The 24,972-nt window shown below is 50.7% G+C and overlaps 1 protein-coding gene across 2 annotated transcripts in view; it reads left to right on the top strand.

Annotated features, from left to right (window-relative positions):
* The window catches only part of SMPD3 (sphingomyelin phosphodiesterase 3), an 85,366-nt gene that overhangs the window by 35,195 nt on the left and 25,199 nt on the right, over positions 1-24,972 (top strand). Inside the window, exons 1-2 of one of the 2 annotated variants that reach the window (XM_070613744.1) lie at positions 18,881-19,013; positions 21,462-21,531. The gene's annotated coding sequence lies outside the window, so the exon portion shown is untranslated. Of the gene's footprint in view, positions 1-18,880; positions 19,014-21,461; positions 21,532-24,972 lie in introns of those variants that run through there. The other variant, XM_070613743.1, reaches the window with a different exon arrangement.

Raw genomic sequence — 24,972 nt, 5'->3', positions numbered from 1 at the left:
GCAGCCAGGAATGGCAGCATGTTTTGGCACTGGGCATTGGGCCAGTGGGCACTCCTGGTTCTTAACAGGCTGCTGTGGGGGTACCTTGACAGTCAGTAAAATTTTCTTCCGTGTCCTCGCCATCCACTCATCCTCATAACATACGCTTCATGCCCTCCCCTCCCTTATTCCTTTCTCAGGAAGGTGCCCCAGACCTCTCCAAGTCTTGTCCAGTCGGTCACAGCTCTGCCCAGCAACTGTCTCTGCCTCCCTAGCCTTCATGCACAGCATCCTCCTACCTCCTCTTCCCCTTCTCCTGGCTGGTTCTAGATGTGGGCCCTCCCCACAGCACCCTCTTTGGCTTGTTTCTCTTCTCAGCAACTGCCTCTTGGCTGCTCACAAACTTCCTGATGCTACTGACCCTCACTCACTCCTGCCTCCGTGGCTCTCCTGGTCCGGGCACACATTTCCAGCTGCCTGCCGCTTTCTCAAATTCTTCATGTCACAAAATACATTTACTTCCCCCACACCCTCATTTCTGCTCAAGGCACACTGGCCTCCCCACCACCCTGTCTCAAAACCTGATGGTCCACACTCCTGAATTCCTCGTGTCTATCATTTCTATTCCTAGCCCCCAACTCCCACCCTTCTTCTAGCCCTCAGCACTTCTTGATGGTTGCCCCACTCTTCTGGGATCCCCAGGGTATTGTAGCCACTTCCCCTGAGTGCCACCAGGGCAAAGCAGGAAAGGCATTAGGAGCACCATTTTACAGAGTTGAAAACCGAGATAAAGCATGGGGCAGCTCAGCTAGTTTTACAAGGATGCTGCACATTCCTCCACTGCTGGGCATGAGCCCCATCTCCTTTGATCAGCTCATCCTCAGACCCTTCCCTCTTCCTTCCCCTCCCACAGCTCATTTCCTACCCCTCTACCTTTGCCTCCAGGGGGAGAGGAGAAGGGGCCCCAACCAGTGAATCAAGACAGGGGCTGGTCTGGGATGCACAAGCCCAGGCCTCTAGGCTGAACTGTAGTGGTCGCTTTGGCAGGGGATGCTAGAGGGTGTCAGGGATTTGCCCTCAGACCCCAACTCTGGGCCTCTATCTGGCCAGGCAACATGATCCCCATAACTGGAGCTCCCCACTCCAACCCCGCAGCAGTGCCCGAATACCAGATACCCAAGGAGTTTGTGCCCATCTCTGCTCACTAGACTGAGATGGTCCTGGCAGGAGGACAGGCCTGGGTGGGGAGGCAGGTGGGGGACTGTGCTGATCCTCCCTGTAGCTCTGACCCCCACAGGGGCCAAACACTGGCCTCCTCTGCCTGGGTGCTGCCCGACCCCATGTCCGCAGGGACATTCTGGCTGCAGAGCAGTACAGCACATGGTCTCTTCCTGCTGGCTTCTCAAACTCATTCTGTTCTCGCTCTTCATACCTTAATGCTGAACAGCAGCCGCCCCCCACCATCTCACAGTGGCAGTCAGCGATGCCCAGCCGACTCTCCACTTAGACAGAACTTGCTGGCATCTGTTGCAAAGCCTGAGCGATTCCTGATACTTCAGATGCCATGGTCCTGCCTTTAGGAGTCTTCATTCTGCCTAAATTCTCTCCATCAATCACAGGTTCAGGGCCCATCAATATTGCAGGTATCTCTGTTACTCTTTATTTTACCTAAATTACTTGTAAAGGGAGTGCTGGGCCTTTCAGGTGGCTTATAAGTCATTTTCCATGTCTGGGAAACTTTGAATTAAAAAACAAACAAACCAATGAAAAAACCCAGGATCTACTCCAGTATTTCTATCCATAGTGGTGGAGAAACAGATAAAATGACTCATTGGAACCCTGCAGCAAAGTGAGGATTTGTGGTCCAGAATGCTCATGCACTCACAGCTTTTTGTGAGTCTTAGGTGTCCAAAGTCAGGGTGATTTAAACCCAGTAGCTCATCCACTGTTTATTCTTAACCCCTTCACTTAGGGTTACCCAATTTAGCATATAAAAATATAGGACAATCCCATCCCTGAGGCTGAGGGTGGCGATGGTGAGGCCCACTGGGGGAGGGGAATTCACGTGTCATTTGTGCCTGAACCTCAGAGGGGCATCTGGAGTGCCAGCACTAACAATGTTTAGGTTGGTGGGGACATCCTGGATCTGTGGGCGGCAAGGTCCACGCCCTCAGCAATCCCCTTCTCCCTCCCCCGGGAGCATCTGCTGCGCACCTCTCCGAGCCCCGTGCTTCCTAATACCCCTGCAGTCAGCACAGTCTGTAACACTAACAGCAGCACTCCTTGGGCATTTGCGGGGCGGGGGGGGACGCTGTCCTGTGGATCTTCTGAATACTGTCTTCAGTCCTCATGAGGCAAGATGAGGGGGACAGGGGCTGCCTGTCCAGAGCCTTCGCAGCACTTGATTCTCGTAGCCCTCAAGGGACAGGCAGGACACGTCTCTACTTCTCACACAGGGTCCGGGAGCCATGAGGCTTGCCTGAGCTGACAACTAAGCTCAGCCTCCTCTCCCAAGGGTGTAAAACCTCTGTCAAAGTAGAGGAGGTAGTTGGTGTGTCCTTCAGCACCCAGGACAGATAGTAACCGCAGTGATCACAACCACACCTAGCACATGCTCTGAGCCAGGCACTGTGACAGGATTTTGTGTGCGTTTACCCTCAGGACACCTTGATCTGGGGTTACTGAGGAGCTATTCAAATCTCCATTCAGAGACAAGAAAACTGAAGCCCAGCGAGGAAACCGGACTTACCCCAAGCCTCCCACCAGGAACTTGCCCTGCTGCCACCTGCTACCATGTGCAGAGGCAGCCTTCCTGCTCCCCGCTCTGCACTTCAGACACGACTGTCCCCAACACAGACCCAGCTTGGGTCGGACACGAGGGACCCACACAGCCCTGCCTTGGCCACAGATGATGTCTTGCTTGCAGATGCGTCCCTCCTCCTGGGGGCTTGATGTCCAGGCCATGGTCTTCTGCCCTCACTGCACCCCTTACCCCCACCCCCAGCATCCCCGACCTCAGGAGCCTCCATGAGACCCTGCCTGCCTGGGCCCAGGCCTCCGTTTCTCAGGAAAGGCAGTCTCTGCTGGGGCCAAAAGGAGCCCTCTGGGGAGTTTTCAAGCAAAATGGTGAAACACAAAGGATCTTTAGAGCAGCACAGGAATCTGCACTGAGTATCTGAGAATAAAAGGCAGCTGCAAACCAGCTGGTAAAATGCAGTGCCTGCTCAAATCCCACCCTACAGCCTGCTGGGAGGATGCTAGAGACAGGTCAGCACTGTCCCTGAGGGTCCCTCCACCACCACCCCTTCGGGGCTCACCTACCACCTGCAGGCTCTTATGAGACCTGACACAGCCCACCTAAGCAGAGCCCCTGCATGAGCACTCTATCAGAAGGGCCATGACAGGGCCTTCTTTAAAGAAACCCAGCATCACACTGTCCCCACTCATCCAACGCTTCATAACTGCCCACCTGCCCCTGGACAAATCCATCCAGGAGGTCCCCACCGTGACAAGTGTTGTCATCAACAGCTCTGAAAACGCTCCTACTAAGTTGCAAACAGTGTTTGTCCTTTTATAGATACTTTTCCCGTTTTTAGTTTGTGAGCTATTATCATCCAACCCTAACTGAGTGGCTGCTAGTAGCAGCAGAAACCTGGGGGTTCCGGGAATGTGTCCTTGCCCTCCTGGGGTTCTCAGCCCAGGGGAGACAGAGCCATAGTTGAGTTCTTTATGTGCAAAATGTACCAGGCACTGTCTGGACAGACCAGAGAAATGGAACACAGCCTCTTCCCGAGGACGGGCCAGACGCACCAAACACCTGGGTCCTGGTCCGTGGCCTTGGCTTGCTTACCACAGGAAGTGATTCACTCAGCAATAAACTGATGGAATCCGAGCCACCCCAGGGTCACCCAGATCTTAGTAGATGAGTCTGTCACTGTTGCCCAAGCTTTACCTCTCACAAAAAAATTTTCAAAATCCATCTTTTCCTTTCTAAATATTTAAAAAATATCTCCCCCTATTTCCCCAGAAATTTCCTCTGCCTCTCTTGCTTTTATAAATTCACAAATCATTAAATACTCACGAGGGGCCAACCTGGTGGCACATTGGTTAAGTTCACACGTTCCGATTCAGCAGCCTGGGGTTCACCAGTTCAGATCTCAGGTGTGGACCTACACAATGCTCGTCAAGCCATGCTGTGGCAGGCGTCCCACATAAAATAGAGGAAGATGGGCACGGATTTTATCTCAGGGCCAGTCTTCCTCAGCAAAAGGAGGAATATTGGCAGCAGATGTTAGCTCAGGGCTCATCTTTTTTTTCAAAAAAATTTAAATACTCATGAATTGGCATGCTTTGTCCAATTTAGTAGCTGATCCTATGTAATTGATTGTTTCCCTTTTCACCTTGGATTCCAGGAAGCTCAGAGCTAAATTTAGACTTGGTCACAGAAGTAAGGTTACCCATTATGGTTAAAAAATTTGTATTCTCTTTACTGACTGGGTTCCAATATTCTCATTTCTATTTTAATAAGCTCACTGTCATATCTTTTATTATAAGCCTCCACAAATCCTTTTTTGATAAGAGGAGCAGAATAAATGAAGTCAATTTAAAAAAAGGAATACTCTCAAAGTATTCTTTCAAAAGAGGTTATCGATCATTTAAATTATCCTTTTCCAAGGAAGATAGCTTTAATTTAGGCCTATGAGCAGGGATCGTCACACTTCATGATGCTGTCTCAGACTTGAATTTGGTAAATTGATGCAGACAGTTCTCATTGCCTACAGTTTTTTTTCCCTCTTTAATGCCCTTAGTAACCTATGTGTAAATCAATGCATCTTGCCAAGCTACATTTATAGTTAAGCAATAATTATAATCTGCCTGGACCCGCACCTCAAATTTTCACCTCAAGCAAGATGTGTGTCCCCTTTAATATTCTCCTCATCAAGCTTCTGCCCCATGTGTGGCCCTTACTCCCCAATCTTGCTGAGAAGTAATCTGAAGACCACATTAATGAGCAAACAGCCTGGGACACCCATCTGATTTTAGAAGATGCCCTCAGGCAAGCATTAAATCCTCGGTCTCCACCACCCCACCCCCCAGGGCCTAATGCGCTGCTGTGAGTGACTTTCATTCCTACCAGCTGATTGCGTTCAGCAAATGTTTGTAAATGTCGGTGGCCGTGTCTCTTCCACGCTACGGTGAGCTTCCGCCCCCTGAAACTGTGTTTTCTGAGTCTTTTGTGTCTCCTAATGCTGCCTGGAACATTTTGCACATGATAAGGAACTCAAATAAAATGAACAATAAGCGTCCCCAACCAGCTAGAGCTTTTTATGAGGCTCTCAATGAAAACACTGAACCACATCAACGTCTGATAAAGGCAAACATCTGGAGATGCCAGTGGCAGATGCCCAATTATGCTGAGGCAGATGAATGGGCACGGAGTTATTTGAGGCTCGGCAGCATCACTCAGCTGGGCCTGCTGCTACTGCGGTGACAGGCTTCCCCCCTTCCCAGTGCACAACCCTGGCCTGGAGAGGGCTGGGAATGCTCGCTCACCCAGCCACCAGCCCAAGCCGTCCCAGCTGGCCAGCACCACGGGTGTGCTGCCCTGTTCCCAGGGAAGAGGAGGGCCAAGTTAAATTTTTCTCATTCACTTTTCTATCTCACAGAAATATCATGTTTTCCAGAGGAAAGTGTTAATTATACCATAGGCACCATCAGATGGTACTAAGTGATATAACTAGATGTTCAGGAGGTTGACATGTATATTGTTTCAAGCAGCTCAGTGATTTATTATCTAATTTAGATAAATGGCAAATAGTGATATCATAATAGCCCCCTTTTATTCTGGTTTATGCCTCATTGTCTCTGGGTATAGAATAAGAAATGAATCATCACACAGGCCCCACGGGAAGGATGGCAGACTGGCTGGGATCTAGCATCAGACCCATGCGGCTTCACAGCCCAGCTCTGCTGCTGACCAAGGGCAAAAGCTACGACCACTGAAGGTTTCTCAGACAGGGCCAAGTTGAGGATCAAGTGAGTAGACCACTTGGTGCTATTCTGGCATAAAGGGTATGTGCCACCTGTGGTTAAGTCTTGGGTTGAGAGAAGGGAATGACTCTAGATTTCCACTCTTAGGGTTAAGGCCAGCTGAGTGAGAGGCATGTGCCCACATCAGCCCTCAAATTGTACCAAATGAGGGTTGTTTTTTTTTTTTTTTGAGGAAGTTTAGCCCTGAGCTAACAACTGCCAATCCTTCTCTTTTTTGCTGAGGAAGACTGGCCCTGAGCTAACATCCATGCCCATCTTCCTCTAGTTTATATGTGGGACGCCTACCACAGCATGGCTTGCCACACAGTGTCATGTCCGCACCCAGGATCCGAACTGGTGAACCCCAGACCACCAAGAAGCAGAACGTGCGAACTTAACCACTGCGCCACTGGGCCGGCCCCTGTACCCAATGAGGAGGACGAGTGAACTAAGGGTTTTACCGTGAAAGGGCCACACCTGGAGGTGCCATCATGTGACTGAGCTGGCACTTCTCCAGAGCCAGTGCCATGTTTACTTACATTAGAAAGAGGCTTTCAGGCTCCAAGTTTTACCCCAAGTCACCATTGTCATCTGAGTGTAGCTATGTCCATGACGGGAGAGGAACATAAGGCTTGGTGGCAGAATGATTCTGCGCATCTCTCTAATGAAGCCCGGCCAGGCAGCTGGCAGAGTCTCGGGAACGGTGCAGTCCAGGCCAGTAGGACAGAAGATGCAGGGCTGCCATGAGTCCTGAGGCTGTGACTCCAAACCCTCAACAAAACATCTGCCTTAGGGGAAGAAACCCTGCTCTTCCCTCTCACAGTGCCTCAGAAATAAGTCTCCACCCAAAAGCTACAGATTCTACAAAGGATAAATTCCCCAAGTCAGAAATCAAATCAGGGCCGGCCCCATGGCCAAGTGATTAAGTTCGTGCACTCCGCTTCGGCAGCCCAGGGTTTAGCTGGTTCGGATCCTCGGTGGGGACATGGCACTGCTCATCAAGCCATGCTGAGGCAGCGTCCCACAAGCAGAACGACCTATAGCTAGCATATACAAATGTGTACTGGGGGGCTTTGGGGAGAAGAAGAAAAAAAAGAAGATTGGCAACAGATCTTAGCTCAGGGCCAATCTTTAAAAAAAAAGTCAAATCAGTAGAAGAGGAAAACTCATATTCCAAGAGTTGCCAAATGTCTGGGTAAGAGCTAGGTTCTACCCGAGCTTGGCCCACAGGACCTGGCAAATCTGGACACGTGTGACTAAGCTGACAGAGAGGAAATTCAGGGCTGCCCCACCTCTGATGTTGCCAAGAATGAGGTTTCCCCAAGTATTCCAAGTCACTGGGGTGAACCTGTCAAGTACCAGTGCCTTTTGTTTCCACTTTTGGTGGAAAGCTTTCTTCTCCATGTTATATTCTTGGAAACAGTGTTTCAGGATGTTATGATACCCCCCAGATTCTGTCCTGGGCTGGGCTGGAAACACAACAGCCTCTGAGGGCTAGTGTCTCAATGGCAGGTCGGCCAGCTGCACAGGTGGCTCCCCACCTCCTCCCTGAGGGACCCCAACTTGTCCCTGTAGTCCTGCTGCTAAAGGTTCCTTGCCAGACCCTCCTTGTGCCCCCAAACTCTGCACACCCACCCTTGGATTTGCTAAGCTGTGGTCGTGGGGATTCCAGAAGAAAACAGAGAAACCAAGCCAGGGGTTGTATTGCTACCCACCGTCCCACCACGCCACGCCTCAGCAGGAAGGACTGGTGGTCCCTGAGAAATAAAGTTCGTGGGCCTTCCGACAGCTCTTCTCCTCGGGAGCCTCAGCCCCTCTGACTCCTGTGCCCGGCCACCCCTCTAGTCACAGGCACTCAGTAAGTGCTGTCACATGAGAATGGGGATCTTCTCTCGTCCATCACGGGAAGATCAATGGAGGGTTCTTCAGGGCGTGATGCCCAGCCCTGGTTTCGAGGTGAGCCAGTGGGGGTGGGGGTAAGTTATCATGCAAGCGATCAACCACCAGCAAATCCATTCATTTCAAACTTTTGTTTTCCAAAAAGGATTAGGCTAGGAAAGAATTTAATCACACCAAATCCACTTCCAAAACGGTTACAGATCCCACGATCAATCGAGAGTAATGATCAGAAGAAAAGACTAAAAACCTGTGGCTGTTGAGAACACATGTTTGTACTGAATTGGTCAAACCAGCCTTCCTGACACCGAGAAGTAGCCTTCCTCCAGGCTACGGGCTCTGTCTTTGGTGTTTTCAAGCATGAATAAAGACAGAGGTAGAGAGAGGTGAGGCCAGGAGACTTTTGTTTACACAGAGGTGAGCTCTGATCTCCAACAAATTCGTATTGGCATCGGCTATGAGCCAGGTGCTGTTCTGGGTGTCATAGATCCAGCAGGGAACAAAACAGACCTAATCCCTGCCTTCATGGAGCTTTACCTTCTAGTGGAGGAAGAAAGACAATATACAGACGCATGTGTTAAGTGGTGAGGTCTTAGAAAAAAAATGAAGCGGGATAAGGGGGTAGAGGGTGATGGGAGTGAGTGTTACTTTGTACAGGGTGATATGGGCTATTCTGAGGAGGTGACATTTAAGCAGGGACCTGAACAAAGGAGTGAGCCACGTGGACATCCGAGGGCAGAGTGTTATAGTAGGAGCAAAGACCCTGGGGCCGGAAGCAGCAAGGCACTGTGTGCTGCACCCTGATACAGCGTCTACAAATCCACTCTCCAGCCTTGAGAAAGCAAGGCTAGCTCATCATAATTACAGAAACAAAGCTTCCTCACCAGCGAGTCAGGAGAGTTTGTCTCTGTCCTGAGGAGCCATTCTCACCCTTCTCAGCATCTTCTTGGAAGCCTCCTAATTCAGCACACACCTGCTTCCCAGGGGAATGATGCTCCAGTTGGGGGTTGCATTCCTGACTGAGATACTAGCATCTCATCAGGAAAGGCTCTGACCAGTCATTGCCTTAAACACTCAGTCACAGCACCCATGTGCTATATAATCAATCAGCCCGTTGGAAGGATGCCCCACACCTTCCAACACCAGCATAAAGCCGTCCACAGACCTCACGTGGACTCGGCTCTATGGGACCAAGATGGAAAGCCCAACTGGGTCATGATTCTGGCCTAAAGCTTGCCCTCAGATTATGACAAATGTACATGCCTGGATCAATCCCAGGCTCCTGGCCCTTAGCACCTGGATGCAGCCGCCTTCCTGGGGCTGGTATGTCGCACACCATTCCCATTTTACAGGAGAGAGAAACTGAGGCCTGGAGAGGTTGGGTGCTGTATTGCTTAGGGTTCAATTGGGGAGGCAGAACCACTATAAATATGATAGAATAAGAAATTTATTACAGTAATTAGACCTTACCAATTGTGAGAGGAGCTGGGGAAGAAGGGTCCGAAGAGGGGAACCTGATTGATCAGAGGAAGGTCCTTAACCAGCCCTGGTGTGGGTGAAGGGGCATCGATTGGAGCTTGCAGAGAGGTCTGGAAGGCAGGCCCATGAAGCTAAGAAAGTCTGGAGTAGGAGTCTGTGGAACATTGTTGGCTCTCAGTGGCCACTGCCTCCGTGAGTTTGCAGAGAATTGTGGGCCTGGAATCGCTGTTGGTCAGCTGGGCTGGCAATCAGGAGGAACGCAGGGACAGGAAGTTCGATCCAATCCAAAAGTTAAGGATCCAATCACAGTCACCCAGTAATCTGATTATTATTTGGCCTATGTGACTCCCAAACCATCACTCAGAAGAGAAATTCTCTCCCTCTCAGAACTGATCATTAGTGTGCCATGTACATGAGCTTGGTAGCTGAGGATTTTATGATCCTGAGGCACAGAAGGGGAGGGAATGGCCAGGCTCACCCCGTGGCTGGTCTCCCAGGTTCTGTTTTGAACAGGGCAGTGTTCCAGGTATCTAGGCACCTTTGTCAAGATTTGAAGGATGTGACCATGGCAGGCTGAGGCTGCAGGTGTGCACATGGCCAGGCTGAAGGATGTCCCTGTCTGTGTCTAGAACACATGAGTCTGTAGACCTATAATGTGTGGTACTAAAAAAGTTTGTCTCTTCCACTTAATTTTTTAAAAACTGTCAGAAAGTACAGGTTGGTTCTTCTTGTCTGAGTCTAATCTGACCACCACTGTCGTCTAACTCACTGGACCAGCTTCTGTATCTTGATAAATGTTACTTAGAGCCACCATATTGAATTAGGAGCTGATTATATCTGATTTACCCTGTAACAGGGTTAGGTCCATTTCCTGGGCTGTAGCAGAAAGGCCTGATGGTCAGCAAGCTCATCCATAATTATCTCTTAAAATTGCAGCCCAAATGGGTCACGCCCAGGTCCCCCAACTAAGGGCAACACTCCAGCAGAGCTAGGCAAGACTCAACAAGAAGCACCATGGCTGCTGGTACCTCCACAGAGCCCTTGACCCTTACCGAGGACCACATTACCCTGATGCGTGTATTTGAAGGTGGCCCCTTCCAGAGGCCACTTGCCAAAGGCAGGAAGTGGGACCAGGAGGCTCTGTGGCAGGGTAGATTGAGAAGAGCTATGGTTTCAGAGTCAGAAGGACCTGGGTTCAAATCCCAACTCCCCCACTGTGATCTTGGCAGCACGCTTTACCTCTTTGGGGCTCAGTTTCCTCAACTGTCAAATTGTGACGACAATAGTAGCTTCCCTGCTGTGGTGTAGAGTGGGGATGTGTGATGACGTCAGGAACTTGGCCTCAGCTCCATGGAGCCAAGGGCTTCGGGGTATCATGGACGTCACTGACACGCCTCATTTGTAACAAGGCGCTCCTCTCTGGACATGGTCACTACAGAAGTGATGTTGATACCTGGCTGCTGACCAAGTCTTCTAATCACTGAGGACAGGGAACCTGGCAATCCAGGCAAGAAGCAGCTGACTGGACTCTGAGTCATCCAGGAGGAATGGGGATCACCACCCTCCCCAAACATTGCAGTCGGCTGCCTCAGGGGGAGCCTGGGTTTCAAGGGTCCTTCTGTGTGGGTGTCCCAAGATGGGATGGATGGCACTTAGCTCTTCTAGACCCCATGAGACTAGAAGGGAGTCTCCTCCAGTCCCACTCCCCACCATCCCAGGTAGCAGACATGACATATTGGGGTGGGGGGGGATATGACACCAATGTTGTCCTTTTTACATCCAAAGCCTGTGGAACCAGGGGCTGACATTCACCAGTGAAGCAGGGTGGTGACTGGATGTGCAGGGGGGCATTAGCCCATAGGGCAGTGGGAGTTGAATGGTGGTCCCTCCTGCCTCACACCCACATCTCCACCCTGATCCCAGAGAGGAGCCCAGCCAGTAGTAGAGGCCAGAATTCCCTTCTGGGGAACGCAGGGCCTCACCCTGTAGCCTAGCCAGGCCTGATTTTGAGTCCTGAAGTGACCCTCCCTCCCCGCCCCCCTCCCCGCCAAGACTCCGAGGGACAGCTTCCTTCCTTCAGTGTTTGAATGGAAGTCTGAGAGCCCCGAGGTTCGGGGAGAGGCTCTGCGGGCCCGAGGAAGCCTAGAGGATCTGCTTTCCTTGTGCAGAGCCAACAGCTACAGGTTCAGTGTTTCAAAACGTCTGAAGCAACAGAGGCGCTGTTTATCAATATTTAAAAAAAGAAATGTAATCAGAAGTTGGCGAGCCCCCAGAGCTCCTGGCCACGGATGTCAAAGGCTTCCTTGACCTGGAGCCGGGAACAGAAAGGAAAGCGACCGCAGACACGGTCTGCCATGGTGTGTTCTGCCACAAATCCCACTTGACAGGCACTCCCCACTGAGCCTCATAAAGGATTCTGTGGCTAATGGAATGGCATTTCACATATGTCCACATCTTTTCATTCCTAGGTGGTTTTTCTTTCTAAACTTGGGAATGTGGACATTCTATTTTAAGAACATTAATTACTGTCCAATTTTAATGTAACTAATGTGAACAAAAAAGCCAACTTTGAGCCGAGGAAAAGAAACAAAAGTAATTTATGGGCTAATTTTGTATTCACATCCCTCAAGATTGCCTGAGAACATTTGTCTAATGCATTTATTTCTGGTCAAGAGAAGTGAATAAGCGGCTTTTTGGTGGTTTCTGGAGAACGAGGTGAGGGCTGGCCACATCTGCCTCGGAGACGCCGGCTCGGGCCGCCTCGGGCCAGGATCCCTCCTCCGGCTCAAAGAGGTAGTGTCAGGAAGGTAAAAATAGAGCAAAGGATTCAGCAACAGCTTTGACACATGGTTTCTCGTCCCAGGGACTGCCACGTAGGGCCCTCCTTTTCCAGCTATTCTAAGTGAAAAAGAAAAAAAGTAAGATTATCTGAGAACTAAATAAAAACAGTGCTATATTTTAGCCATCTTTTCTGCGTTCTTCTGCCTTCTCTTTTTGGCTCCTCTTTCCGCACCAAGCCAAAAACGGGACGAGTCCCAGGCTTCTGTCCTTGAGCCCCTTTCCTCCTCCACCTGCCCTCCTTGAGAACAGGCATCCATAGCTGTGACTTCAGCACCAGGTCCACGCGTCCACAGCCCTGGCACATGCCAGGCACCTGCCTGCCTCTTCGACGGTTCCCCTCCTTATGAGGCCCCAGCATCCCAGGACCAGATTTGGCCTCTCCTTTTGGAGGGTTGCATTTGGGGCCTGTTCCTCCCCCTAGTTGTTTTCCCCACGGCCTTGTCTGTATGCTGGTGGCCAGGACTGTCTGACACGTGACCCCCAGTCTCAACCCCTCCAAAGCTCACTGCTGAGGCAGGGCTGGGAGCTGGAGGGAAGGAAGGAAAATGTTGCTTCCTTCCCTTCTAGGTTCTTTGGCTGGTCTAATAATTAAATTGACATAGACAGATTAATAGAAGAAAAACAAATTTAATTTCATACTTATGGGAGCCCATAAAAATATGAGACTCAAAGAAGTGACCAAAGCAGGCAGCTTTAATACCTTTTAGATAAAGAAGCAATAGCTTTGTGAAGAATTAACAAGACAAAGAAGTCTGGGCTTGGGGTAGTAAATTAGGGAGGAAGTAATAAGATTTCTTTATATCGCCTTCTCAGCCTTGAATTCCCTCTCTGGTGATAAGGTTGTCTTCTACCCTCCTGGTACAGGAAGGGTACCTTTCACATGAGAGGTTTATTTTCTGCTTTCAGGGGGACAAAGGAGGGTCAAAGTGTCCTTCTTGCACCAGTTCTTTCTTAAATAACTTTAATTCGATATAATCGATATGCCAAAATGGCATATTTTGGGGTGGCATATTTTTCTCCCCTTCAGAGCAAGGGGTACTCCCTGCAGGAGGCCCTAATACTGAATTCAAGGGGAGATCAGGAAGGCTTCTCTGAAAAAGAGACTTTTCGGCTGAGACCTGAAAGTGAGGAGCAGCCAGCCAGGCAAGGCGAAGGGTTCCAGTATTAGGGGACAGCGTGAGGAAGGGCCTGCCCTGACCAGGGACCACGGGAGGAAATAGTAGGAAGGGCTCTGGAGGCACACGCAGGGGAGGATAAGATTGGCAAAGCGTGAGACAGGAGAGGATGGTGGACTCAGGGCATGGATTTTATCCTGGGGGCCGTGAAAGTGTTTTAAGCTGGGAGGGTGCTCAGGTTTGCATGTACAAAGATCACTCTGTCTGCTGTGTGGAGAATGGATGAGGGCAAGGCTGAAGGACCCCTGTGAGAGACGATGGGGCTTGACCAGGGTGTCCCCCCACTGCCTCCCCAGCCCCCCAACAATAACTCCACCTGGCTCCTGCTGGTTCAAACTTTCCAAGTCTCACCAGCTCTCTGCCCAGACAGACATTCAAGACAACAGACCATGGAGCAATTCACACTCAGGTGTTAAGGACAAATAGCGGGGCAGCATCCACCTCAAATCCCTCTGGGACAGAGGAGAGTAGCAGCAAAGAGGGGAAGAGGTGGCTACAAGGCTTCCCAGACCCCTGAGGTGTTCCTCCCTTGCCTGTGGGTGCCTCCTGAGCATCAGGGAACCCAGGGAGGTTGGAACGCTAACCAGGATGGGGCCACAGGTAAGTCAACCACAGAGTCTAAGCTCTGCTGCTCTCTAGGTATGTGACTCCAGACAAGTCACTTAACCTCCCCATGCCTCATTTTTCCTCTCTGAGTATGGGAACAATAACACCTAACCTCCCAGGCTGTTTAGAGGGTTAAACAAGAGGTTGTGCATGCAACACTTTTAGCACAGTGCATGGTACACAGTGAGTGCCCCAAAAATGTTGATGACGATGATGATGATAATGATGATGATCACAGAAAGCTGTAGGTTCTACCACTGCACACATGTGAGTTCACACAAGTCTTAGCCTTTAAGGCTACATTTTTGCATATCTCCCTTTATACAAGGCAGCCTAATTGATGTTCAAACAATTGGGAGCAGTTTTCTCATAACTCCTGCTGTGCCACCCAGTATGTACAGAAGGAACTGAACCTTTTGGTGACTGACACTCTGGCCTGGCTAGAAACCATTTTATTAATTCCGCGAAGGTTCCCTTCATGCCCCGGGACTGGGCTCTGTGCTCTGTGCTCAGGGGGCACTCTACGCTGCCAGTACAAAGCCCAGTGGGTGTGCGATTGAGGGGATGAGGTTGATAGCTGTAGAGATGAGCCTGAGAGGATGGGTGCCAGGTGGACAGACTGGGGAGGGTAGTCCAGACCCAGGGGACAGCATGTGCAAAGGCATGGAGGCGTGAAAGAGCATGGCATGTTCCAGGAAAGATGAAAGCCAGAGGTTAGGGCCATCAGAACGAAGCAATGGGAGGGAGGGAAAGGTAGAAATAAGGCTGAGGGGGGCAGGGCCCCATCACCAAGGGCCCCAAGCCAGGCTAGGTAGAGGGATTTGTTCTGTGTGTGGAGGGAGATCTGGAGATGCTGGACAAGGGCAGAATGAACTCAGAGCAGCTTATAGTGGGGATCACAGGTTTGGACATGGAGCATGACAGGGAGTCCTAAATGCAGGGCTGATGGTTGTGCAATCGTGCAGGCAAGAAATGAGGAGCCCTAAGGGAAGGTGACGGATAGGAAAGCAGGGACTGGAAACAGACCTCAGAGCTAGGAATGATTGGCCTTGACTCTGAACAGAACAGGTTGAAGGTGGGGGAGGGGCCTCTGCCCAACTGACTGATGGGGGCTGGGCCCTCCGAGGCTGACAGCTCTGGAGCTGGAGCAGGGAAGGTGCGGCTGGCACAGAGCTGAGGGACCTCGGGGACAGGACTCCGCCCCCTGCCTTCTCCACTGCCTTCAGTCTCCCCTGGTCTTTCTCTCTTATTTAACTGCCATCACTAGGAAACTAAATACCTTTTAATTGTTTAATATATTTTCTTGTTTTTAATCTAAAAGAATGAGGAAGTGGAATGTTTTCTATTTCCTCCTCAAACAGAAAAGCAAAGATACCAATACACGGTCTCGATGTATATGAATCTCTAGATTTTTATTTCTCGTGATGCATTAAAAAAAAAGAAAAAAGACAGTTCAGGTACCAGGATGAGGCTTTGATGCCCAGCTGCCCCTGGGGGCCCTCCACCCCACCCTGAGAGAGCCTCGGGCTGGGCAGCCACTGCCAAGCTCATCGCTCAAGCTCCAGTGAGACCCTGATGTGACGGTTCTTTACCTGTGGGATCTGTGGATCTTCCCTCAAAGCCAGAGGGCACGTTCTTAAACCCTGGGACAATGACATTTTGATAAAGTTTTAAAAAACGATTTCACTTTGCAAGACAAACAGCTAATAAAATAGATTCTTTTTTGGTAACCACCCATACACCAATCAATCTGTCACTCGGAACACTGTTTCCTGAGAGGAGTGAAATGAGGCCACTCTGGAGTTCTGTGGGAACAGAGAGCCCCAAGAAGCCTTCCTCTCACCCAGATTACACCTGCCACCCCAAAACAAAGAAACTATCTGATTCAGAGCACCTGAAGAACACAGCTAATTAGTCGCTCAATCAGTACTTACTTTTGGAAGATGAGCAGGAGGCAAATATTCCACCGTTTATGTGCAGCTGGCCCACATCGTCACGAGTGTATCTTGCCTCTATTTCTTTTCAATTCCATTCCAACTGGGGGAAAAAAAAGTGCTCCCCACCCAGGGGGCTTGCCGAGTGACTCACACCATGGGGGCCTCTTCTGTGCTGCAGCCATTCAAGTAAGAATTTAAAACAAAATTTTTAAAAATTTAAAAAAAACAAGGAAGAACCTTAAAACAAAGGGTCATTTCAACACCCTCAACAAAAATCAATAGGACAGGCCTCAATCATAAGACATGTCCTCTCTGTGCCCACCTGAGGCCACCATCAGAACAAAGGCCCTCCCCTCACTCTGTCTTCCTATCTCCGTGTGGCCGCTTCTTGCCTTTTCTACCTTTATTTTCCCTTAGCCCTAATTCCCTCACTGCTTTAAAAAAACAAAAAGAAAGGAAAAAAAAGACTTCATTATATTATACATAGAACACAGTTTAAGTCACCTTAAAGCTTTTTGGGGACAAGAGGGAATAAATCTTAGTTAATCAGAACCTCCCTCAAAGCAGCTCTAACTGCAGAATTGTGCCACACTAAACTTAGAAGGGAAGCAGGATGCCACAAGGGCGAAGTAATGAACAGCAGTATCTGCACACAGTAGGCCCTCAATAAATGTAAATTCATTGGTTTTTTAAATGATGGAATCAGGAACAAATAAGATGAATTGGGCAATAATTACTTTGAAAGAAATAAATGACCAAAAAAATTACTACCAGGAACAGATACAAAAAATGGCTATAAGTCCATGGTGAAAACTATAAAAGAATTGAAAAACATCTGGAAGTAGTAATTGGCATAACTGAAACAATAGAACAAAGACATCATGGTGTTGACGATAAAGTAAAACATCAAACCAGAAGAAAATAACCAGAGGTGTAAATAACTGATTTGGAAAATGGGAATGGTGTCAGAGCCCTAAAACAGGAGAGAGAGAGATGAACGAGATGAGGCATATGCTGAAGGAAACATCAGGAAAGAAATAATACAAGAAAAGTTTTCAGAGATGAAGAAACAGCTCAGCCTAGAAATGAAGTACACACTCTGTGACTTTCAAGTTTAAGAGAAAGAAATAAGAATTTGCTAGCTAAAATTTTGAATGATAAATTATCTGGCATGCTGAAGTGAAGGAAGATATGTTCTTTTGAAATTGGATAAGAATGACAAGGGAACCGACATCACAAATAGTAAAGACAAGATGAACCTCAGGAAAAAATGTGCAATTCTAACCACACGTGTCTTCTAACCACGTATCAGTTATGCTCCTAAACAAGACTTGCTCTACGCAAGCAGAAGAAAATAAAGCTATTTAAAAATAGGGGAGAAAAAAGCACAAATGTACTTTTTAAAGCAAAAGATAATGTCTGACTTTTTACAAAAATATAAAGGATAAAAGCTGATATAACAAGACATTAGAATCAGAATGGACCAATTGAAAAAGGAAGACTAAATGATCAACAGAATGTAACCACTCCTGAAACTTCACCTACACTCTAATTCCCAAATCCTGCTCCAGCTCAGACCTCTCCTCTGAGTTCTGGGTCTGAATATCCCACTGCCACATGGTCACATCCAGGCATATGTCCCTCAACACCACAACCCTTTACCCACCCCACCCCTGGCCAGTGATCGACCTCAGTGCCCATACTGTTGCTGAAGTGGAAAGCTCTGGATTCATTCCCGGTCCTTTTCCATGCTCCCTAGCCACCTCTTGATCCCATCCATTTGTATTAGTTTGCTAGGGCTGCCATAACTAAATATCAGAAACTGGGCAGCTTAAACAAAAGAAATTTATTTTCTCACAGTTCTAGAGGGTAGAAGTCCAAGATCAAGGTTCTGGCTGATTTAGTTTCTGGTGAGATCTCCCTTCCTAGGGTGCAGTCCTCACGTGGCCTTCCCTCCATGCATGTGCGAGGAGGTGGGAGCTCTCCGATCGGGGGGCCCCACCCTTCTGACCTCATTTAACCTTAATTACTTCCTTAGAGGCCCCATCTCCAAATATAGCCACACTATGGGGTTAGGGCTTCAACACATGAATTCGGGGGATGGCGGGGGCAGCTCCTCTCTCCAGTCATCCCTAGCAGGTACTTTAGGGTAATTCTGCACCTCCTCTAAGGTCTCAACCAAACACACAGACAGGCTATCTGAACAAGCCTGTCCAGCCATGCCTCTTCCCTTCCCTTGGTGTTGTGGGTCTAACGGTAATTCCTTTACCACAGTTCAGTCAAGACTTTTCCCCAAGGCCAGCAGCTGCTCCCCACCCTCACCTCAAGGGGCTTCTGCCAACCCAACCTGGTCTCAGGTCTGCATGAAGTCTGACCAGCACACTCAGCAGAGGACTGTGTGACTTTGCATATGTTACCAGACCTCTCTGGGCTTGAATCTTGTTGAAGGTATCTGGCCCCAGCATCACCATTTGAATAAATAAATCAACCTCCTAGGTGCCAGGCCTTTTGCAAACATTATTGCTTGACCTATGAAAGTTGGTATTATTATCCTCATCTCAAGAAAGTAGAAACTGAGGCCTGGAGAGATGCCCTGCCTGAGGCCACTACTTACTGATCTAGGGAACAGATCTGCCCAACTCTGTAGCTGGTTCTGCTGGACAGGCTGTGTTTCAGAAGATGTAGAGGCATCCAGGAACGCGGACCAAGCTCCGTGTGTCCAGGGACGTGGTCTCACTTGGAACTGCACGTCCATCACGGGTCACCCCAGGTGCTGGTCTGTGGTCTAGGGGACTGTGGGCTTGAGGCTCCTGGTGGACTAGCAGGCAGGCGCGTGCTTAGGACCACTGCTGGCTCCGCAGACACTGCCTTGCTGTGCTGGGTAAATGGCCCACTTTCCATGCCCGCCCCCTAGGCTCGCCCTGCCCCACTCCCACTGCCTATTTAAGCAAGAGGCCCCGACTTCACTGGGCCCAGGCACCACCAGCTTCCGGAACTAGGAGAGCAGCACTGCAGGCCTTGCTCGCTCGCTCGGGGATGAAAGGTCCTTCTGTTTCACCACTTCTTACCGGTGCGTTTTGAATGATGATGCTGAGCTGGGTTGTAGTGGGAACTGATTCTTCTCGCCCGGGAGTGTACTGAGGTGTGTACTGGCAGAGGGAGGCTCTGATTGAATTTCTCCAATTTCTAATCCCTGACTTGGTGCGATCTTATTTTCAAAGAGGGAGAAAGGCTGTAGTTTGTGAAAGGACAGAGGAGAGCATATTTCAAAACAAGGTCTGGCTCAGAATATCAATGCTCTGACATGTTTTTCCTTTCTCAAAAGAAAAGGTCCTGTAATTTCAAGGTTGAAGAGATTCCATTTCCCCTCAGGAACCCCTCCCTAAATAGTCAGTTCCTGTCATTTATTCTATTTTCAAAAACCACACAGGGGATTTTTCAGAAGAGTTTGGTAGGGGAGAGAGGCTGTGCAGCTGGTGGGGGACAGTTGGGGAACGCCTGAGGACAAAGACGCCCCCTTGACAAACTTCTCATTGAGAGATGAGGAGTGAGCTCCTCCCTACTCCGAGAGAGGGCAGGGTGGGTGCTGAGAGTCCTATAGGCCGGATGGCTCAGGAGGGGCCTGCTTCCTTCACGTCCACTTCCAGATGCCTGCCAGCCTCTTGTCCAAGGTCAGCTTAGCCCAGCAAGAGGATGAGGGACAGAGATTCATGCAGGTCATCAGCCTACCAACAGTGAGGAGGCAGGCATCCCGGGTACAGGAGATAGGACCTCTCCTGGAGGCCAGGACAGCACGTCACCTTCTGACCTCCCAGCAGGCTGGGCTCCCCAGGCTATGGGTAGAGAGGGATACCTGCCAGGTGCCTAACTCAGAGGAAACAAGCCAGAGTGTCCACCAGGAAATAAGGGCCCCTAGGGGAACACAGGTCACCTTGTGTGGAGCGAGGACTGAGGGACTCTGTCTTCCTTTTTCCCACCCTGATCTGGCACCAGCAAGTACCCACACTCACTTGGTCCTGTGACCCCTAATGTTACCTGCGAGGGAGTATCTGAGGCTCAGAGGCTAAATGATTCACCCAAGACCATTCAGCTGACGCATCGCGGACCCAGGACTAGAACCCAGGCTCGAGTTTTTCAACGCTCCATTATCAGAAGAGAGCCAAGTGTTTGCCAAGTGAGGAGACACTCCTGCCAGCCCTTCTGCCACATCTTTGGCTTGGGGGCAGAGGGATTGGAACTTAAATTTTATATTCTTCTGAAACAGTTTGGGCTATGTGAGAAATAAATTTAAAGGACGGGCTGAGCCAAAGGGACCCTGGGGAGTAACGGTTGCCTCGGGCTGCTGAGGTGGTTAGAGGACTTTGGGCCGGGCAGCAGAACTGGCTTGAGAAGGTGGAGGACCAAAGAGCGCCGAATGGGGCCGCGCTGGTCCTGGTCGAGGGCTCAACTTTCTGGGCCTGAGTCCAGGGAGTGAGGCCAGGAGCCAAGGACGAGGCTGGAAAGTCGGGAGGAGACTCGGGGCTGGAAGGCGGGACTGAGGAGCCAGGACAGCACCTGAGGCCAGGGGGCGCGGTCGGAGAGCTTCGTGAGGCCAGGAACCAGCGGGCCGGGGCCGGAGCGCCGAGGCCGGGCAGCGCCGCAGATCCAGGGGTCCAGGCCAGAAATGGGGGGCGGGGCCAGCACCTGAGGCCAGAGGCGGGGCTAGACTGGCGGGGCGGGGCCAGAGAGCGGGACCCCGCGTGAGAACCCTTCCGCGGCGCTAGTGTCTGGGGCAGCGGATCCTCCAACTGGGTCTGCAAGAGATGCGGGGAGCTGGTGGTATAGCGTCCTAAGGCTTCCGCTCACACGAGTGTCCCCCCAACCGTCCCCTCCAAAGATCCCCTTGTGTTCACAAAATGTCCCGGCTGAGTCTCCCCTCTGCCAGCCTGTTACCTTCCCCCTTTCTGCTGCTAAATCCCTCTAGTTCTGCCTCTCAGCACGACTTTGTCCCTCACCCCACTCATGTCCCAGTAGCCACTGTCCCTCGTCCCAGGCCTGGGCTGATCTCTCCCACCCCCAACCCCCCACCTCCGGTATCTTTGCGAGGCTGAGATTACGCGAAGCTCCTGGGGAGAGGTCTGATTGTTCTACCTTTGCCTGTCAGATCGAACCCAAGCCCCGCGGCTGCAGCTCTGAATTTGCCCCTCCTCGCCCCTCACCCCGCACATCCCCGGCCTAGCCTGGGTCCAGCTGTCCACGTGGAGGTCTCAGCCCTCCCATCTGCGGAGTCCTCTCGACCTGTCAACTCTCCTACCCCCGGGGCCTGTCCAGGTCTCTCACACAAACCTCCGCCCCCACCGCCTCTGGCTGCACTTTCTTCACTGGGACAACCGGGCCCACACCCTCTTCTTGGCGACCTGGAGGGTGTGGCGGTGACTCTGGCGCAGGTGGGGCCCCTTGGTCTTTGTACCTGGCTCACCTGTACTGGGCTGCTCGGTTGAGTTCCGGGCACCTCTGTGAATTGCTTATCTCCTTTCAGGTCCTTGACTCCACAGTGACGCCCCCTCTTCAGACAGAAGGACAAGAAGGTCCCAGCGGCCCATCCTCAGGTAAGACAGGGGCTCCTGGAACCAGGGGAGGGGGCGGGGCTCCAGGCCTCCCCTCATAGCCTACTTATTAATGTTTTATATAAAGAGGTGCTGTGTGAGATTGTTTAAGAAAAGGTTCTCCTGTTTGGTTGAAAAGTTTGAAACACAGCTCTGGCGTAAGCAGTCTGGGGCAGGTGGTTTGGTCCTACTCTGAACCTGCCCGCATGTGGAGGACAATGCTAGCAGAGGGCGTGTGTCTGACACACGCAAATCTGTGGAGAAAATACAAACTCTTTCAGTATGTAGGAAAAGGATTGAAGTGACACTTAAATTAAGGAATACAGTTTAAACATACTGGAAAATGCAACCAGATATCATTACCCGCTAAACTATTAAAAAAAAAAAATTAATGCTAAAACTCCGGGCTGGTAAGGAGGCTATGAAACAGGCACTCTCCAACAACTTTGGTGGAAAATGATTTGACAGTATGTACCAAAGCTTTAAGGCTTACCTCATAATTCTGCTCTTGAATCCATCCCAGAGAAATAATTCAAACTACTGGGCCATTCTCAAGAATAAAAGCAGAAACCAGCAACACAGTGACACCCCCCCCCCCCCGACAGTTGGAAACCTCAGTCCTGGAGCCAGGACAGCAAGACCATTATAAGAACCAGCTCCCTCCCAAATATTGGCGAATTAAATGTTTTCAGGGTTGCTGGGGAGGTCACCACGCTGGGAGTAGGGAGATTTGGGGGTCAAAGGTGATGGTTTCCGGATGGAAGAACAGAGGAGGAGGTGGAGGAGGCCAGCAGTCCACAGGGAGGGGGAAAGGTTATTGGGGTCTTCACTAAGGGCACCGTGGGGGTGGGTGACAAATGTAACCTTCAGGGGGCTGGAAAAAAGGAGTGAGGATCTTGTTTTGTGGGAATTGAGGGGCCAGGACAAGGGGGGTAATGTGGGGACTTTGTAACGCTTCCTCCAGAAACTTGTCTTGGAGGTTGAGGGGCTTGGTTCTGGACAGTGCTCATTTACAAATTTTGAATATGTTTGCATATCATTCGTATTCAGCCTTGATGAGAAAGGTAGTGAGGAAAGGGAAATTGGAGTCAGGTGACCTGGATGCGCCTATCAGGAACTGCCATTCACTTCTGTGAGTCTCAGTTTTCTCATCTGTAAATGGGGCCAACAGTACCCACTTGGGGTGGTTGTACAGTGTAGATGCACCACTGATGTGAAGAGCACATTCTGTGAGGTGTGTGCTGTGCAACATCTGCTCAGATGTCCCCGAGAGCTGGATCTGTTAGTACGGTCTTTCTGATGCTCATTTCTAGTCTCCCTCATGTCTGCCATGGACTGGATCATAGCTGTACCCCCACCACACAGGGAGAGAGAATGGAAGGTGGGGAGGAAATGAGTTTGAGGTCCTGAGCAGGCCTCAGGTGGCCCCAGATGAGCTGGGTTGCTGAAGTCACTCTGGCTCTACTCCAGGTCTGCACAGGGCAGGGCTGACACTTGTCAGTCAGTGATCAGGGTTTCCTATTATCTACCTACCATGTGCCCAACACATAGCTAGGGTCAAGTGATAGCATAAAATACAGAGTGTCTGCAAGGGGCCACAGGCCTCAGAGATGGGAAACAGAACCCGCATTCCCCGGGACTGGAGCTTGAAGTGGGAGGTGACACCTTACGCTCCACCCCTAGAGTTCCAAGCCTGCTAGTGTTGGCTATGTGGGCAGGGTCTGTGGTCCTACAGAGACACCCCATAGGGCCACACACATAAGGCCCTCCCTCCTTTTGTTTTGAGGGATGAAACTGGCCAACATTGCTCACGCCTCCTCTCTCTCAGTTCTGTTTCTAGCTTGGTAGAGCTGAAGGTGTAAGGGGCTAAGTCACCTTTCTGGTGTGCAGACTGCAAACATGCAGTAAATGCACAGACACCACCAGCTGTCAAGAGAGAAATGGTCTGTTTGAGCCAGGCCACAGGTCTTTAGTTATCCCTGGGGCCATAGAGTAGGGGACGGGCTGGGGTTTGGTGAAGAGACCATCAGTGTGACTTCTGAACCCTGAACCCCGCTGCTGAGGCCTCACTCCTTCAGACAGATGAGGGCTACAAGGGAACAGCCCCAGCAAAGGCATGGAGGTCTAGAAGGGCGTGGTGGGGAAGTATGCAGGTCAGGGACCTCTGGGACTCCAGAAGTAGGAGGGGATGCAGAGTGATCAGGCTGCCGGGCCTAGCCTGCCCTCCCCTGCCAGATGCATCATCCTGGGGTCAGCAGAGGCCACTGAAGAGCTTAACAGGGGAGCAATGTGGTCCAATGTGTAGTTTAGAAAGATCCCACCAGCTGCCATGTGGACCAGTGTAGGGGAGACCAGTTGCAGGGAGACCAGGTGGTGGCTGCTGCAGTGTCCAGGTGGGAGAGGGCGAGGTCTGAACTGGGCATGGCTGTGGGAATGGATACAACGGGATAGGGAGGCAGAACTGTGGGCTGGTGACAGGAGGCCAGGTATGGAGGAAGCCCAGGACCCAGGGAATACTCAGGAGACAGCTGGTATTGGGGAAGTGGAGGAAGAGGAATGATGAACTTTTAGGGGAAGATAGAGAGTTTTCAATCAAATTCATGGGGTCAGAGATCAGGAGAGACACCTGGGATGGCCGTCACCTGGGAATAGATGACCTGCGAGGGATCATCTAAGACAGAAGAGGCAGGGGAAGGTCCAGCTAGGGGTAGGCAGGGGAGAAGGGGACCACAAAGGGCTCTGAGAAGGAGCAGTCCCAAGGGCTGGAAGGGAACAAGAAGGACAGTGGCCGGAGACCAAGGGGCAGAGAGCTGAGGGACAGATGAGGATCAAGCAGCTTAAGCCTCCTGTTGGGCCTATTTCTTAAAGCAAATCTGATTGAAACTGCACAGACTGTTTTCTCATTGGTGTTGACCTCTGTTCTGGAAATTTTCTTCCCAAAACGTTACCAGAAAGCCCAGTGAGACTGCCTGCCCACCTTCTGTCTAACAGTGGGGGTGGTACCAGTAGCGTCAAGCTGGGTGGCTGCCCAGATCCCCAGCCAGCCAGAGGGTCACTCAGCCCTCCCAGAGTGCAGGACAGACCCAGCCTGGACGCACTAGGCTCTCACTGCTCAGAGCAGAAGGATCACTCTAGCTTAGCTTGGTCTGCACGGTGTAGGTGGAGGCTAACCGGACATTCTAAGCATTTAAGTTAAACAAATCCAACCAGGGATAAACTGTAAGTGAATGCATCAGATCCTGCTCTCAGGCCCATTTTCCACAGCTGCTCCTCCCCCAGCATCTCCTCGAGGCCTGCAGTCTGGGATATGGGGGTCATTGTAGTCATCGAGGGCGCGGCTGGCAGACAGGACTTCCGGAGTGACTCCGCCTCCCTCGCGCCTACTCTCCGCTCTGACTCTACCTTACCTCCCTCCCTTGCTCCCTGCTTGCTCCACCCACCACC

The sequence above is a fragment of the Equus przewalskii genome, chromosome 3, assembly GCF_037783145.1.
Source record: "Equus przewalskii isolate Varuska chromosome 3, EquPr2, whole genome shotgun sequence".
NCBI classification, from domain to species: Eukaryota; Metazoa; Chordata; class Mammalia; order Perissodactyla; family Equidae; genus Equus; species Equus przewalskii.
The sequence above is the reverse complement of the archived record's forward strand: the minus strand, read 5'-3'. Positions and strand labels throughout refer to the sequence as shown.